Below are 19,340 nucleotides of genomic sequence, written 5' to 3' on the forward strand. Positions count from 1 at the left end.
ATTCACACACATTCATTCGCAAGCGATAAAGACTCACTATCGACGCCTTCTGCCCCATCTAAGGGTTATAGGACATTAATTCAAGTAAGTCACACACATTCATTTGCACAATATCCATACTGAAGAAAGTATTTCTTCTTATTAACACAAGTCACAAGTCTTGAACATTTAACAAATGATTTAGTTAGTCATAAATTAGTGAATGTTTATATATACTTACATTCAATAACTTTAAGCACGAGAGGATTTATTAATTATTAGTCAATTGTACAAGTTATGAAAACTGCTTATATATACAATAGCTACGTCGTAGCAGGCCGTAGACGTTCCGACCCGCTAACTATTTTCAGCAAACGGAAATAGCTTTTAACTACGCCTTATTTAATGTAACCGTAGCAAAGTTTCGATAAAAATTACCAGGAAGCGTCCAAAGGTCAACGTAAAATAAAATGGAGGATTGGCAGCCCGGCTTATTGCTAGAGATGGATTTATTACGGTCTACTCTCGGCCGCAGTAAATCTTTTAAACTGTGCGTGAAAGCGGACACGTGATAGGCAAATACTAGGATTCAATTTCGGATACATTTTAGTAAGTGAATATTAGTTATTTTTATTTAAATACGATTATTGAAATATTATGGTTTTACCAGTGTCACATTCAGACGTGTATGAGGAACTCGAGGAGCACTGTTATTGAAATATTTCGTCAATAATAATAAGTATGTTGAAATAAATACACTTACATTGAAATTTTATATGTATGATCAATTAATTATTATACAAACTTGCTACAAGCCAACCTCGAAAACTTTTCTAAGTAAAGTTCACGCGAAGTAAGTGAGGTATTTTTGAAGAATTACTAAGTACCAAAAGTTTTAATCAAACTTACTGAAACAGAGTCCTACAGATAAGTTATATACAAAGTTCATTAAACCACGAGAACAAATAAGAGGATGTTTTTTTTTCTTTATATATTTCATATTAATTTCATATAAATTAGCAAAAAAGGATACTTAACTAATCATTTATTTATTTATACCATCACGCCTTTTTTCGTAAGTCGACATTAAGAGTTTTAAGTTATTATTATCATTACGTCTTCTTTTAACCCACACTGCTTAATAAAATAAAAATGTATGTAATAAGTTTAATTACAATTACAATTTTATTGTAAATGTAATGTAGAAATTTTAATACTGCACAGGTAATTATAGAATCGGGGGGGATTAGTGCAGTTTCATTTTTAACTAAACATCATTTTTTATTATGGTTGATAATGTTTTTTCTTTCTTTCCTAAGTATATACATTTTCAAGCACTAACCTACGAACACGTCAAATTCTCTATTACAATTTGGTCATTTTACTGTACGTTGTAATCGTTGTAGTTTAGTTCGTTAGTTAATTATTATTAGTAGATTTAATAATCCCAAACCGCTAAGCCTAGATGTAGATAAAAAGTCACGTAGAAACTACTAATGCTACGACGCGTACGTCAGAATATGCCGCAATTCAACTTCTAGCCTCAGTCACTCCTTAATTGCACCTATTCAGCGTGAAACAAAAAGGCTTTGTACGTCATTATAACATTAATGGCCCACATTTCTATATGAATCGTCAGAGAATTTTGCAATTTGAGTTTTATGTGAAGTTCATTATCATTTATACTTTTCAAGACAGAAGGCGAGGTAGAATTTAGATTCAACTTTTATTTTTGTCAAAAGTTTAATATTATTGGTAGGATTAAAATTAGACTAATCCTATCAGAAGTGTAAATTCCAATTCATTCAAATTACCAAAATTTAGGTCAAAATAAAATGATGATGTTTATCTCATTATAAATGTTGCAAATTAAGCTATTCAGAAACCAAGCAAATGGTAAATTAAATGTACAAAAACAAATTAAATAGTACAAAAAATTATGAATAAAGTTTTGAGAGACAAAATAAATTCAGTCCCACAAAACATTTTACACAAATTAATTTGATGCTACTATTAAGTGGCTTCAACGGAATCTGGAGATTTTTATTCAGCAATCATAATTTTTCACGGTTTTATCCAGCCGGAAGGGAAGATATTAGAAATGTTCATTTTATTCTGCATTGTCTCATAATATTTTATCTTAAACGGACCAATATAGTCTTGGTAATCGTTTGTAATTCTAAACCTCCAATTCATAAAAACTAAATTAGTCTAATTGTAAGCAACGCTATAGTATACATCTGTCTCTGTTCTTCACAGTGTAATTACAATTTAATAGAAAGAAAACAATGAGTAAAAATAGTGGTTTTTATTTGATTTCTTTTCATGGATGGATAGTTTATAAGGGCTTAATCAAAAAAATCACGTTTTGGACTTTTTTAAACGATTCCGTCGACATTGTAAATATAAAGTTCGTCATTTATGTAAAGTCCTTTACTTTTACATAAAATACTCCGTAATTAAAACTTATCTCAAAAGTTGTAAGTATGTTATGTATGTTAAAAAAAATGTTTCCTTACTGTGTGTATATAAATGGATCGCGCGTGGCGTTTAATACCATGTGTTTAAACAATTATACACAATATTATTCTGTCTTTATATATATATATATGTGTGTGTGTATGTGTGTTTTGTGTTTATAGGGAATTAAATTGTGATTATGTGATTAGATTTTAATGATACAAGACTGTCAGTCTTACTAGTCCAAATGTCATACAAATCAATTCGAATTAAGATTTTCATGTATTTATGCTGGATAACGGGGTACATCCTCCACCAAAAACATTTGAACAGCCCATGTGACGTCAGCAATTGACCTGATACCTGGATGGACTGTGAATGGCACTTGAGCTAACTCTATTCATGTGCAATGAATACCTTGTTGAAACCACTCACGCTTTAAAACTGTATGAACATTTTAACAATAAAGAATACGAAACGTTGTGTTTCAAACATATTCATATTTTATTAAGACAAAGCTGCACTGCGAAAGTTCTTTCAAATGTTAGAATTAAAAAGAAAAATATTTTATACGCGGGAATCGAGAAGATCAGCGCAAGTCACCGTGACCGATCGACGTGACGACTGTAAAATACTATTTGTCAAGTTATTTATAGTCACATTTCATTTGAAATTGTCGTGATTCATGTGTCCTTTTATAATATTGTCCCTTTCATGGTTTGTATGTTTTTTTTATTGCTTTGTAAAAAATTTAGTTGAAACTCCGGAAGCTACATTGTTGAAATTAGGAGTTTTTTTTAATATAACATAAAACTTTTGAGATGACATTTTCTTTTTAAATAGCATTAAATAAGACACCTTTCAGTTAAATTTTCTTTCATGCTGTAATCTACAGATTACAAGACCATTCATTTGTTGTCTCAAACCCACACATTCTAAGAAAATAATATTAAAATGTAAAAATAGTAGTCTCGTTGGCGAAATATTACAAAAAATTGTCTCATAGTTTGACTTTTATTAAAAATATTTTTTGTTATTTAAAGAGCACACAAAAATATGGTAGAACTATATATATATATCTTAATATACATGTAAGTTGTACTGAGCAAATAATATGTTGTAAAGGAATTGATTTATTTTACGAGAACGTAAAACTAAAGTAAATTATTTAGTTTATATACAGATATTATTTTTAAAAAGATTTCCGAAAGGCATTCCATTATTCCATTTGTTCCTCTTTCCGTTTTGTCCAAAACTCACCGATGTCCAGATTAAGCATTCTGATAAACGAGCTAGGTCTGGATATCCATAGTTGCTCCCCTTACACTATAAAATCGATTTTTGTTTAGTTTTTTGTAATTTTAATTTTTTTGATTAGTATTTGTTTTTTTGTAATGTTTGTTTTGTTTAATAATTCTTTTGATTGATATTTGTATGATCTCTACATGTATGTCATGTTTGCCTTTAAATGCTTGTCACATTAAAAATTGTATTTTGTGTTTGTTTTTACCAATGTATCAGTGTGCCGAGCGATGGCAATATTTTTATGTATAAAAAAAAGATTTTAACAGACATTTTCTATTAAACAAAATGCCATCTAAGGACGAAACCCAATTAATACATAATTCTCTCAATATAGCGTGTAGAGCCAGTGTCGAAAACTAATAAAATACTTGGAATTACGTGCTACGATCTCAAAATTGGGATCCCTCTCACTGTTACGGTCCTTTCTGCAGAAATCTTATTTAAAGTGAAACATACCCAGCGGTTAGTATATATAACGACTTGATTATAGCATTTAAATCCAATCAAAAATATGTGACTTGATTCACCTTAAACAATAAAAGTAGTTTCGTTTTAAATTATAATCCCCTGCAGGTGAGTATTTGTTGGATGGTTTTAACCACGGGGTGATTAGAAACAAAATTACTATAGTTACGTAGTTAAAATAAATTTCATATTTAGTGGTTTGGTGGTTTGGTGGTCAATAATACAGTGATTTATTTTTAAATTATTAAAAAAAGTTCACGTTTCAAGTTTCAGTACTGACGTTTAATCAATTTAATTTTATCATCGTTTCAACCCTCTCCTTTCTTATGATATCCTACAGGAAATCTTTTCGCTACTCAACTTCAAAATTAAACAAAACTTTAATGGATAGACAATATACTTAATAGCAATATTCAGCCCTTTTTGGAAACAAACAAACAGCACATCAAACACACAAGCTAACCAAAAAACACACTTTCTTCGACCAACGCATTTACTCCTTCAAAAATCCTTTCATCTTTAACCACTTTCTTAAAAACAAAATGTTCACTAACGGTTCAAAACGTTATACATCTTACAATCTTAAACAATATCTTAACTTGTCCCATGCAGAAACAGACAGTATGTTTATTGTGCAACAATTGTATAATTAAAAAATGTAAGTTATGTAGAAATTATTGTCAAGTACCGTTAACATGTCCAAAAGGAGACTAGCTGCCCACGACACGAGGAATCGTAGTGTGGGCGCTTGTGCACTTTATTTTTACCTCAATATCCTTTTTATTATGTACAATAAAGTTTTTTCTTTCTTGTATTTCTTTCTTTAATTCTTTTTTATTTTGAGATTTGAAGCAGAGAAAATTAGACGCTAGGAATAGTTTTAATTTGTTACTTATTTGCGATAAAGTCAATAAAGAAGAACGATATCATGTCTCGGTTATCAGTCTTCTTATGGTAATATCTATATATAAACATCGATTTGGCAAACAATATTGCATATATATAATAAAACATTGCACAAAATAGATCTTCACCGGTATGATAAAAACACCATTAGTTGAAATTAAACCATATTGATAACAAGATAATTATAGTTATCACAAACAAAAACGAGAATGAAAATTTAACGTTTATTTAAATTTTAAATTTCACTTTCATAATCTCACGGGTCAAGGTCGAGCTGATTTCGTAACTGCACTTTAAAATGAATTCAACATTTATATAAATAAAGTGCAGAATAACTTGAACATTGTATTTATGTGAAAAACAATAGAAACACTTACAAAAGGAAGTCTTGCTCCCAACATGGAGTCGGACCCTTGACTGTCACCGTCGTCGACTTGACATTCTGCAACTTGAGCGTCACGTATGTGTTGAATTGAGTTCCTGTGAAATAAACCTTATTTATACCAACAGTAGGAGTCAGAATCTTTTGTACTCTTTTCGCTTTGATGATGCATTATTTAACAGCTATTTTATTTGTTTCTTTTCGTACTTTCTTTTGACTGAGAAGGTTCTTTTGAATTTTTTACAAATCTATTTTTGTAACTACTTAAATATACATTGTTTTGATTGCCGTTCAGTATCTTTGTGATTGTTTAATCTTCTTTTCATCAGTACAAATAGGAATGTAATAGCATTTGTTTCCATTATATTTTAATGAAATATTTTGAATTAAAGTTCTAGTATTATGTATTCCAGCCGGTTTTTAATAAACAAACAATAATAAAGAAATATTGGCTCTGTGAATTAAAGAGGATTATGGTATGATTTTCGTCAAACAAAATATTCGTTCGGGTTGGCACAGAAACCCTAAACATACTAGAATGATAAAAAACCAGACCAGTAGATATTTTTGCCCTGTGCCCTATATAGCCCCTCAAATGATAAAGAATAAGAATATACGTACCTTGAATACCAACATAGCGCGCTTTTTTTACTGTAACAAAAAAGCTCACTTTAATCACATGTTATCGACTTATTAATCTTATCTAATGCACACTTATCGAACTATATAAATTACAACAAAAACACATTGCACTGAGATTGTACTCAAACGTATAAAAGATAAAATACAGAAAACTACACATTGGCGTAATTCTGATATTTATTGGGTTAAAATCCGGAGTTTTGCGAAAATTCAAAAATGGAATTTCTATTTTCCAAAGATAATTTCTAAGTTAGCTAAAACTGTGTTTAGCAGCTTCTGGGAGCGATTCTCAACCCTGAGGTCGTGTGTTAAAATCACGGCCAACATGGAATTTTCTTTCCTTGTACGCATATTATTACCGTCCAAACAGTGATCGAAAACTTAGTGAGGAAAACGACATACCGACACCCAATAATCGACGGCGTATGTCAGAAGTCACTACTTGCGTATTAAGAAAAGAAACAGACAGATACGGAAAACTAAGGTAAAGAACAAGGGTTGTAGCATTGTACTGTACCACTGGTTCACTTGGTACGAACTGACAACGGTTATTGAAACCCCTGCCTAGAATAAGCACGTAAAGTTGTCGGCCTCGTGATACTCAGATAAGCAGTCATGTGGGACATCCGTCCATTTATAGTTGGGGGTTGAGGTATTGAGAATGCTTTTGTACACACACACATACACTATAATATATTTTACGTATATAGCCAGTCTCAATAATTAGCTTCTGAATATTATTAGAGATTTAAACAAAGTTAATCTGCACATTAAATGGCTTACGGGGTAAATGTCACGAACATTGGTTTGATTTAAGCCGAATAATAGTAAAGCTATTTTTATTGTATTGCTAGTACTAGGACCTTATTTAGCCGCGACATTGTTCGTTAAATGTGGGAATCATTTCCTAGATTGTGCTAATTCTACAACGGGGCACGAATAAATTCCTCATCTGTATGAATTTGATTAGCATTCTGTATCTGACTTATGCCGTTTTTTATCTAAGACATGCCGGTTTCCTGACGATGTTTATTCTTAAGCAAGTGTTTATCAAAATAGTTGAATTCCGCGAACTTTAAGATTGAGATTCGCATTTAAACACTAAGGTAACATTAATGTATTTTCACACTGGAATGATATAATATATTTATGGATATCTTTATTTATACAAAGAAGCGTTTAAGCCATTAAGCATTGTTTATATAAAAATAGCACATCTTAAGAAAAATCCATTCCATAAAATATGTAATTTTTGTATTAAGTTAGTATACAAATGGCAATTTAACACGCGATGAACTTTACCGAACCATGCTCCTAAATTAGGTCAACGATCTTTCGCTCGATAGTGTTTCAATACTAAATCATATTTAACATATTAGACCGTTAAACATTTGAACAAATATTTTGTTTGGTGAAAATGAAATTCACTCGGAATTATTACGTCGATAGCATTTACGCGGAGTTACATAACTATAAAATTAAAAACAATACAACTTGTATTGATTTGAAATTATTTTAGCATAGACGTACTTAAATCTATTGTTTGCTGATGATACGTCCATGATTTTTAAAATCAAACGACAAATAACGAATTTTGACGATGTGAATGCTCTATCTTCGACTGTCTTTTTTGGGAAAAGGGGTACTCTTCTTTAATAAAATCCCAGACGGATTTCTATCTTTTATCTCTGCCTTTTAATAAATTTAAGAAATGTATTAAAGAAAGGCTGTGTAAAAAGGCTTACTCTAAAGTCAACGATTATCTAGTTGATAAAAGGGACTAGTGCTAGACAGGCTACTTCTAATTAATTTGCGATAATTGTTTTAAAATAAGTGTTGTTTCATGATTTGCTATTTTAAAAGAGTACCGAGAGTTTTTATGCCAGCTTTTTCCGGCGGCATGCCGGAATTGGGATGCCTACAGATTGAAATTTATTGACGTGGAATAAGTGATACCTGTATCTTATGTTCCATAATAAACATATTTTATTTTTATTTTTTTAAATATTACTGATTTCGTGGCTTTATACCTGAAGGTATTAATACCCGGCGAAACAACAATCTCTTCCGATTGGAAGGCAGTTTATATATACATAACGAGAAGTAGTTACGATGCATTTCAGTGTCTATCCAATTGCGTTCTTCGTCTTAAGAACTTATCGTGGATAAAGACACGATTAAGAATAAGGTTTCAATATTACCTTTTAAACGCATTATCTTTTACCAAACGTTTGCTTGTGCAATGGCAGTTAAGGTTAAACAAATAAAAAAATGTCATAATTTGTTAAATTGTAAATAATTTTAGTTTCATAGTTGTTATACCACAGTTAGTCAGACAACTCCGACTATTGTACTCCGGTTATTGTTGGTAATCGTTTGGCAAAAGATTACAGAGCCGAGTGTAAACAGTAGCTGGCAATGATATTGCAGCAAAAAGTATTTAAGGCAATATTTACGGCTACGGCACGAGGAAGAGCTGGCTATTTTTTAATTATACGTATATATTTTAAACATTTCAAAAACTAAACAAGAACTCCTGGGCAATAGCTGAAAAAACTGTTTATGTTATTTTAAATCAAAGTTTTCTAAATATTTCAGGAATATGCACTAATGGGACTTAATTACATGTCCGATATAAATAAAGGTCACAGTCATAGTCACGGTGGTGCTGTAAACAACTAAGTATAAAAACGACTACGTACTATATAAATTAGATAAATTTCAATATATATTTTTTTTCAAATAAAAACTGTAGTACAAGAAGTAAACATTACATGAATTCTGATATATTTTCCAATACTTTCTCTATCTGGAACAAAAAAAAGTTCACTTGTTTTTTTTTCTAATACTCTATGTACCACAAGGAACGGTTCGGTGGCCGTCGATACACAATTTATACTAAAATAATAACTAAGTCCTGAGTATGTGGCTACATGAGGTATCCTTACCAAGAAGAAAGGCAAATAATTGTCAGTCGTTAGGATTTGGAGGATTTGTATTATTTAAAAAATATTTTGGATCACCCTCACCAAATTTTATTAAACTAAAATTTTGTATTTTGAACATTCTATCTGGAACATAATCCTAATCATTTCAAAGTAATAAACAAGTTCCTTTTATGTAGGTACCCCAAAATACTATTTCAAAACGTAAAGAATTAAGTAAAAAGTATTCTTGTACTGGATTATGAACTCTATTTCGTCTGAAAGCAAATGAACGATATAACTGGGTTCTCAGGTAATTAACCTGCAAAGCGCAGTGATAATAATAAATACTGATTAACTTCCGGCCCGCTAGAAAGCTTATCCGGATATTGTACGGAAAGAGCATAAAATATTCGTGTATTTTTAACGCCATTTTCATATAACCAGCTCTTTCCACTTTTATTTTACTACTATCCTATTTAAATTTGCACCTGTTTTGGTAGTATCCTTAGGTCAGACATGCGGGTTCCTTTATGATGACTTATGATATAGAGGGAGTGACATCTACAGAAAGCCTACTATGGAGGGAAAATCTTGTAACTAACGGCAACTATATTCGTTTAAAATTAATCACATTGAGCAACAAAGTGTTGAATAAAAAACTATATATAAACATCTACACACACATAATACGAATGGCCTGGCCTTACTTAACATCCGTGAGGGCCACATACTTGGTTATTTAAGCTTATTAACTCTAACCTATAAGCCCTCAACTGTGATATTATTACAATTCATGAAAAACAGTGACATAAATCCTTTTCTGAACATATTTCGGTAACGTTATATGCCACTCAAACTTTACTTACAATGTGTCCATTAAATGTATTTTGAACATATACATATTATTTTAAATGTGTTAAGTATATTTATGTTACTGCAAAAATGTGGCATTCGGGTTGGTGTTGGTTTGGTGGTAAAAGCTTATGAGTTCTGACGTATTAAAATACACTACACCGTCACTTATTTCGATTTGGAAAATTGTCTTACTAGAAAATGGTGAAATTGTTATTTTGTAAGATCTGTAATAATAATTCTTTATATAGTATGCTAAATGTGATGATAATGTTATAGATGTTTTGATAATAATAAAAAGTACGAGAAAATATGTTATTCCGTAACCTGTAATCTCCGTAAAGATGTCGAACAGTACTATAAATAGCACACCATCCAACTGGCTATAGTTTTTAACGTTATTAAACTTATATATTTATGTATATAAGGAAACAATTATGCTATTTTTGGTATTGTAATTAGGGCATAATTTATTCCATAATTGATCGACGCTATTCAAATATATCTAACATTATGGATTTTATTTGAATGTAGTCTTCTTTTAACAAACGCTTAAGAGCACTTAAGGCTTTAGCGAACCCTTTTTAAATTCTAAATATAACCACTAAAGAACCTCCACAAAGGTTATTGATTTTTGAGATGGATATAGTTCTTCTATGTCGATGTTTGAATTATTCATTTTATATTTCATTCACGAAGCTCCTACACATAGGGTTTCAATGGAATAATTCAAAATTATTATTGTAGTTGTATTTAAGAATGGAACAGTCTTATTTTTTTAAACATGGCGTGTGCTACGTCTTTTTGAGATACTAATGTTCTCCGGCCGTCTGTTTTTGAAAGCGCACTAATCTCTGCACGCATATTTTAGTAATATTTCCTGCAAAAATGTTTAGTGAAAGCAGAAATCAGCTGCCGTGAATATATCTTATTTGATAACGTAGCTGTTTTATATGGTATTGGTAAATACGAATATATAAGACAGTGTTCAATAGAGCCTGTCTTTATTAAGGGAATACACTTTGTTTTTGTATTCTATTTGTTTCACTTACCACTGTTGAATGATAAACAATGTATGACAGAAAAAGTGCCTTGTGATTTAAATTCCAGAAAAATATGACACAAATTCATAGTAACATTAGAACAAATTAAAAAGTTATTTATATATTCAAAAACCATTGGTTGTAAGACGATTCTAGCGCTAAATTTTCCGGTATCGTGAATAACCGATAATATCTATTAACATTACTACACAAACATGTCTATCAAACTAACCTAACCCTTGTCCACTTGGCGTATATCAAGAAGAATGTATGTATGCGTAAAACTCACTAAACCCATAACTAACTGGATTTAGGGATTTCCGGTAATTACCTGGAGTAGACCAAGACCGTTAGAGCGATTTAAGAATAGTTTTACTCCTTTTACTAATCGTTTTTCGTATAAGAAGGGAATAGCTATATATTATAGGAACTTGTGACATGACTAAAAGCACCTGTTTAGAAATATGTTGATATAATTCCATATAGAACTGACCGCTAGGCATGAGAATATAATAAGTCTCTAAGATTTCTTTAATTTGTCATATTAATGTATTGGGTCGGAATAGTTTTTGTATTTTAATTTGATTTTTTTTTACTTTCCGAAGTAGCGTTCTTGGTAAACTGAAGCTAAATCTATACTAACATTATAGAGAGAAAATATTCGTAAAGTTTTATGTATGTATATATAACCAATTTACTAATATACCAAGCCAAGTGAAATGATTAATAATTTTATAAACATACCTCCTGATTAGTCATTTTAATAAATAAAATAAGATTTTAGTATAATACAAAAACTTCTCGAGCGCAAACATCAAAAAGTTATTTGACAATTCAAATAACTAAATTTCATTTGGTGTCGTTTTTAGACTACGGGCCTAACAAATTTTTTCACCTTCAAATGTCTATAGCAAGTAAAACCGTAGGCGGGACTGATGTAGGCATAACCTATTTTCCCTCTATCTTTACATCTAGGCATTTCAGCGCTCATTTCGGCATACTCGGATATATTTCTGTAATATAAGAAAAAATTCAAATTGGCGCTGTGCCAACATCACTAGTAAAGCCAGCCTGTTCAAATAAATATATACTACGGTACATAAATATTGTTTGTAATTCACATTAAGATTGTATGAAGAGTATTATGGGATTGTAGATATAATCTTAATTATCTCATAAGACCGATGAAACTTAGCTACGAAATTTAAGGAAGGAACTATTTACTTCGAAGGTTGCCACCATCTATTGCGATGGCATTAACCGAAACAATATAAAAAATTCATTAGTTATCTCTCTACTAGATGTTGCAGGGATTCCATAATAAATTCATGTATATATAGTTAAGTTTTATTTAAAGGACTGTTTAACTTCCGACTGGATTACTATGGACTTATTTTTCCATTTTTTTCCTGTGCTAAATAAGTAAACTGGTGCATACTTAACGACTATATGTATTGTTAATGGAAGCTGACTAGATATTAAATGATACATTTTAAGATTCAGTCTTTCTTGAAAGACCCTAAGTCGCTTCAGCACGGAAATCCTTCAGTGGGCAGCTGGTGCCACGCCAGTGCAAAATATTAATAATAATAATAAAATGTATTTATTGCCTAAAAACAGGTTACATAACAAACACGTATCCCAGGCTCCTGTTATGAGAACGGTGCGGAATAATTACATTAATTTAAATAAATATAAAATGAAATAATCATCTGTTTACTTAAACTTTATTTAGAGATAGATAAAACCATAGAATACCACGAAATAAAGTTTAAAATAATTAACAGTGCAGTTGTAACTGAAATACATATGCACCGGATATCTAACGATGACTAATCTATAAATAATAAGATCAATAGCGAATGAATGGATGTTTCCTTGTATTATTTAGTAGGTTATTAATTATTATAGATCAATACATGCTGTCAATCAACTGCAAATTTATTATTCAAGAATTTAAATTTTTACATAAACAAGTATTGTTTTCAATTGTGTGTTTAAATTGAAACACTGAACAAAGCATTTCGACTCATTGTTATATTAACAAAAAAATTGACGATTAAAAATTGTGGCGGAGAGTTCTTCTATGTCCTTGATTTGTAATTTTATGGCGGCTACGGTGAAATTACAATGGTACGTTGCGAGTTAATGATAAGTTTTTTACTACGCAATCTCAAGTATTTGACATCAGTTGCAGGTATTGAAATAACTATTGCAAAATTGTGTCTCAAGATCGCGATCACGATAGCTATTGGAAGTAGTTGGTCGTATTCCGGCAGAACACAAAGAGCTAATCATTACTATTACATTCGTTGAATTCTTTATATTGTGTATTGCACCTAAAGATCCAATAAAGCTCTGAATATGATAAAACATTTAATTTGTGGTTTACAAGAACAGAAATGCGCTGTTTGCACTTAGGCTCTTTTTCCCTGTGAACCTTAGTTCTTGACCCGAATGAAAATTCGACATTTCACCCACTCAATGAATGTTTGAAATTGCCAAATTTTCGAAATAATATTTTTAAATATGCTACGAACTTTTTAGACTGAACGAGAGCCCTTGAGCGTTTATTATTATCTAGATTCAAACCCTAAAGATTTTATGATTGAAATATAAGTAACTATGTTTTTTTTAAATATATATTATACCACAATATGATGTTTGATTCCAATGGAGCATGGAGCATTTTTATATGTTCATATCAGCCGTCTGAAAACATCTTGTATTGCCGAGAATCGAACCCAAGACTCTTTGATAAATACAGTTTAATACAAACTGACTGATTAATTAAAAAATGTCTGAAATTTTATAAAGTATATCTTCTTTTATATACAGTATTTTATCGTAAAAATTTACATATTTTTGCCTGGAAGATATCCCTTGTTAGCAGAAATGCCTCATAGTTATTATATTTTCGGATCATTTTGTAATATGCATATGCATTTGTTATTGACTAAATATTACCGTAACTCAGATTCCTTCTATAAAATTGTAAAAATAGCTACGTACTAATACGCAAAACATTTTTGGAAAATATTTTTTTGGATTAATTGTCCCAACCTCGACTGAATCCAAGAAATTTTGAATATAGATAAAACATATAAATTAAAAAAAAACTTGGAATAATAATTAGAAAAAAATAAAATTCATGAATTAATCAATTTCATTTGAATTTGATTAATTAGATGGATAGTAATCGAAGTAGCAGATATATTTTTTAGCTTCCTAAAAATGTCAAAATTTATGCTTTTAGGTGCGCAATAGCAGAAATATTGAAAAGCGTAAAATAAGAATAAAAATTATCTTCTACTAACCTTATTATATCTATGCTAACTAAATCAGAACCTTATCAGGTATTATCATCAATATAATTAAGGATGTTTTCCGTCTATAGCTCTACCTACATATTCGGCAATGTTACAGCAAAAAAAAATACATATTTATTATAATAATTAAATATTTCTTGTGTAACCAGAAACAACCAGAGAGGTTTATGTCGTAATTTGTTCTATGTATTATGAACATAGACAATAGAGTGCGTGCGTAAGCAGCGTCTACAATTTACGCATATGTTGCGGTTTGAAGGGTGTACTTGAGACGTCTCACCTTAGCTCGTAAAACTGAAGTAGCTTCTACAGTCTATTATTATAGTGTCAAACGTCGTACGCTAAAACTTTATAACCCTTAGTTATAACCAATAATTCAAACATTAATATTGTCTGTTATTATCAAATCACTTTAAAAAATTCAACTTTTGAATTACTTATTTTTAATTAATAAGTATAAATAATAAATATAATATACAGAAAAATAGCTTATTTCTTAACTCTTGTACTTTCAAACTATTTACCTATTCAAAAAATCCTTAAGACAGTAACGTAGTGTTATAGTAAGTTGTTGCTAGTGTGTACGAAATTTATAAATAAAAAAGTCATCGTAATATGAAAAATTGGAGCACAGTGCCTCAGAGTACTTTATACTAAATACCAGGCCCTGCGAACAAAGCAAAAGTGTTATAAAAATCAACCTGCAGTGACGCAACATACGCACGGGCCCGGCCTTCACCTTGCTTGGTAGTCGGTATTTCGGCCGTGACGTCCCCCTCCTCCTACTCTAACTCCCCATCCCATTTTACATCCAACGTATAGGTTATTGCATTGTTTGTGGATCACGTCAAAACAAAAGGGAATGCGGATTGTACTCGCAACTCAGCGACAACTCTATTTTTACCGCCATATTTGGTTCAGTTTCTTGGCTTTTATTTTAAGACAGGCCACGTAATATCTAGTGATAAACCGGTCTAAAATTAAATTTATAAAATTGATGTTCACGAATCTTTAATACGAATGTTTTATCAGCTTAAAGTAATGTACCTTATTCTTTTAAAAATGTTATTTCTTTATTTCTTTTTTTATTGCTATTATTTTGTGTGATTCTGTGTGTGTTTCGTTAGTAATAAATGTTATGTCTATGTATATCTATGTTTTAAAGCAACGTGAGTGAAATAATTGGGAGTGTAATTAAATAGTTATTTTTTGCATTCAAGATGTCTGTGGTATAACAATTCACTATGGAATTTATTATTGATGGATTGATTGATTTATTATGGATCTGGAGAGTAAAAATTAATCTTGGCAAAGATTGACCTAAACAAGTGCATTTGCTAATTGGACATATGGTCTCATCAAAAATTGTCTTCGAAGTTCATATTCTTTATTTACCAGAAAGGTTAAATACGCAGATTATCCTTTTAAGTTATAAAAATGTATATCATAAATAAAGCTTAAAAGGTCTTCGCCTACGCTTGAACTGTGCATTATCGTATCTTCAGGATTTATATACATTTTTATTTGATAGTAAAATTGTCTTGTAGCCTATAATAATGGTAAAAAGATATACTTAATAGCTTTATGAGATAATCTCTTTATTCTCTTTTCATTGGAAATAATTACCGTTATGAAAGGTAATGAACGAAAATGGACGTTAGAATTATAATAAGCTCAATAATTATAATAACAATTAGGTCTAATTTTTATTTTATTTTAATTATTCCTTGAAACATTCATCCATCTATATATATATATATATACAATATACATATATAGTTTTTTCCAAGGACCTCTTATAGAGTATAGGCCTCCTCCAACTGGCTCCATCTCTCTCTTTCTTGAGCATTTTTTCCTAATCTACTCCACCATCTTGTTTAAGCTCGTCAGCCCACCGTGCAAGAGGGCGGCCTCTCTTTTCTTTTCCTGGTGGTCCTTTCTAACTTGATACCCTGTTTGCCCATCTGCCATTGTTCATACGAGCGATGTAGCACGCCCATTTCCACTTTACTTTTTTGCAATAGGACAGTGCATCAATAAGTTTTGTTACATTTCTTATTTCTGTACTTCTTTAAATTTAGGTTACTACGTTCCTCTTTGAAAAGTTGTTTCTATTTGACTTGTAAGAGTCATAAATCCATGATTGACTACCGTTTTCACAACTGAGCGATTTTTAAGGCAGTTTTTGCCGCGCACCACTATTATGTGGAACCAGCTGAAGTATTTCCGAACCAATTCGACTTAGAATCCTTCAATAAAAAAGCCTACCAATTCTTAAAAGGCCGGCAACGCACTCGCAAGCCCTCTGGCATTGAGAGTGGGCGGTGGTATCACCTAACATCGTCATCAGCAAACATAGCGACTCGTCAACTTTGATACGCTGGCGATGAATGAATGCTACCAAACCAAGCGACAGAATTAGAGGAAACATTTATTTTCTTAAGAATGCAAAGCACTAGGTCGTGATCAACATGCTCTAAATGCTTTGCTGGAACCAATAAAGTAAGGATCATTAAAAATTGTTTGTGACCAAAACAAATTTTATCGGTAATTTTTGTTAAATACCCGGCCAAAAACCAGATTGAAAGGTATTGAAAAGATTATTTCTGTTTAGAAAAAAAGTAAATTTCTCATGTACCAGACGTTCTATAATTTTAGATAATAAGGGCAAAATTGAATTAGGCTGGCAGTCAGAAGAAGAACATGGATATTGTTTTTTAGGCAAAGGTAATATGAAATTGTCCTCTCACGTGGAAAGAAATACTCCTGAAGAAAGAAAAAATATACTCGTATGTGAGGAGCAAGGTATCTTAAGTAAAGTTAAGTTAATTGTACTGTATTTCTTGCAACAGAGTGTAAATAAATAAAAAAAAGTAAAGGTAAAATAAAATAGTTAACTGTTCAAAAGGTTCAATTTGAGAACTAGAAGTTAATGGAAAAAATGAAGTCATAGTATTCTTTTTAATTTATATTTGTATAAAAGTTACATTAATGTTATATAATTTGTTTTTGACTTCTCTGTTATTTTATAATGTGTTTTTTAATTTTCAAAGTATAAAAAAATATTCTAACAAGATTGTTCATATTTGTAGATCATTTCATTAACACATTTCGTTAAAACTCAGTAATTTCTATTTAATTGTTATGATATAGAACAATTTTGTATGTATTATAAATATTGAAAACTGAACAGAAAAGAAACACCAGAAAGGCTGTGGTGAGATTTAACTACTGCGGTTGCATAAAACTGTCACATTTTAATAGAGCAAAATAGCGATTAGAATTAACATAACCCATTTAAATAATACCCATTTTATTAGCACTAAGAATATACAATACAGGCTTATATTCTATAATACCTTTTTACAAGTAAGCAAACTGTTACACAACCTTCAGGAAAATCCTTCACACACTAAACACTATCACTATACACCATATATATGCACAGATATTGCATCCGTCTTGCACTATTTCGAATAAATTCACAATCAATTGTTCGATGTATGAGTGATGTAGTACACTGCTCTGTTACTACTGAGGCTTCGGTATTAACGCTACGTAGTATTTAACCTTTTATATACAATTATTGTGCACTGTCTTTCCGTTAACCTTTTTACATTCATATATTATAACAGTACTGAACGCTGTGAATATTTCAGTTCAAATTTAAGATGTGTTTTAAGTATATTCTCTTATGTAAAACCAAAGTCAAGGTAATGTTTAGTTTTATTTTTTGTTTATTCTATTCTGTGATATATTTTAGACACTTAACAAGAGTATGCAAGGAAAAATTCTTTTTACCACCGATCTTATAAAATGTACCTATGATAATAAAATCTTAACTTATATTATATTTAAAATAACTCGTCCGTATGTCACGTATAAGAATTTATTAAGATAGATTATATATACACATACAAATTGCAATAGGCTGATGTCTATACCTAGAAATTTTCACACAATATACATATATATATAGCTTATACAGTAAAATCTTTCATACTATACATACCTAATCTTTGTTTCGGTTAAAATAAAACGATTTTTTTACTTGTAAACCCCTTCTACACGATACAGATACAGACAACATCACTTTCAAGATGCCCAGTAGGTCTTCCATAGATGTAATACGACTATTTAAATGATGTTCTTCAAGGTTTCGGTGTATATAAAAACGTACGTTTTCGAAAATATAACTCATTCTTCTCAGTCTACAAGATATTTGTCTAACAAGACTGTTTTAACTAATGAATTACAATGATATTGTATTGCTTTAGTTTCGAGTAATGTAATTTTATAGTCTTCATTCCATTGCAACTAGACTTCTGACGTATATACTGATTCATGAAACTTCTATTAATAGTCTGTAAAAACATTAATGATTTTTAAAACAAAAACTTTTAGTAAGAATAATTTAAGCCTATTGTCACTACGACGATGAAGAGTGAAACTAGTGAGTGGTTAAATACAAGTCATTCGCCATTATTTTGAATACTTTATTAGCATTTATTACTGACTATAAATAAAGTAAGTTCGATTGTTGACTGATGTCTTTATGATTCAGTGTTCAAGTATTTCGTTCACATAACGGATTTAACATGAGTTCAATTCTTATAAAACAATATTGGATTGAAAGGGGCTTTAAAATGATTAGAAAATATGTCTCATGACCCATTGCTATATCGAGATAGCTCACTTAATCGTTACGTTAATGCTAAAATCTATTTGCAACATGTGAATTCTCTTCGACTTTTTACTTCGCACTACTTATGCAACACTACTGTAAGCAGCAAATATTTATCCAGATTTATTGTAGATACATTTATGAATCCGTAAATATAAAAAATGAACGGCCTGAAGGTCGACTTCATGAGACAAGGTCATTTCAGACCACGATTCGAGCACCCAGCACTCGTTACATCCATTTGCAAATGACAATTCTGCTTTATGATTTGCAAACAAGACCATTAATATGTATATTTACATTATGGAATGAATGTAAAATATTATATCAAGCATCGCAAAGAGATTGAAGAAGTCGTATATTATA

The 19,340-nt window shown here is 30.7% G+C and overlaps 1 long non-coding RNA gene across 1 annotated transcript; it reads right to left on the minus strand.

Annotated features, from left to right (window-relative positions):
• Positions 1 to 5,520: 5,520 nt before the first annotated feature.
• Positions 5,521 to 17,931, minus strand: LOC125050607. Its single transcript, XR_007117161.1, has 3 exons — positions 17,650 to 17,931; positions 6,119 to 6,148; positions 5,521 to 5,595 (listed from the first exon to the last, which is right to left on the minus strand). It is a non-coding gene; the product is annotated as an uncharacterized LOC125050607 (long non-coding RNA).
• Positions 17,932 to 19,340: the final 1,409 nt, after the last annotated feature.

This window comes from Pieris napi, chromosome 6 (genome assembly GCF_905475465.1).
Source record: "Pieris napi chromosome 6, ilPieNapi1.2, whole genome shotgun sequence".
In the NCBI taxonomy this organism is placed as follows: Eukaryota; Metazoa; Arthropoda; class Insecta; order Lepidoptera; family Pieridae; genus Pieris; species Pieris napi.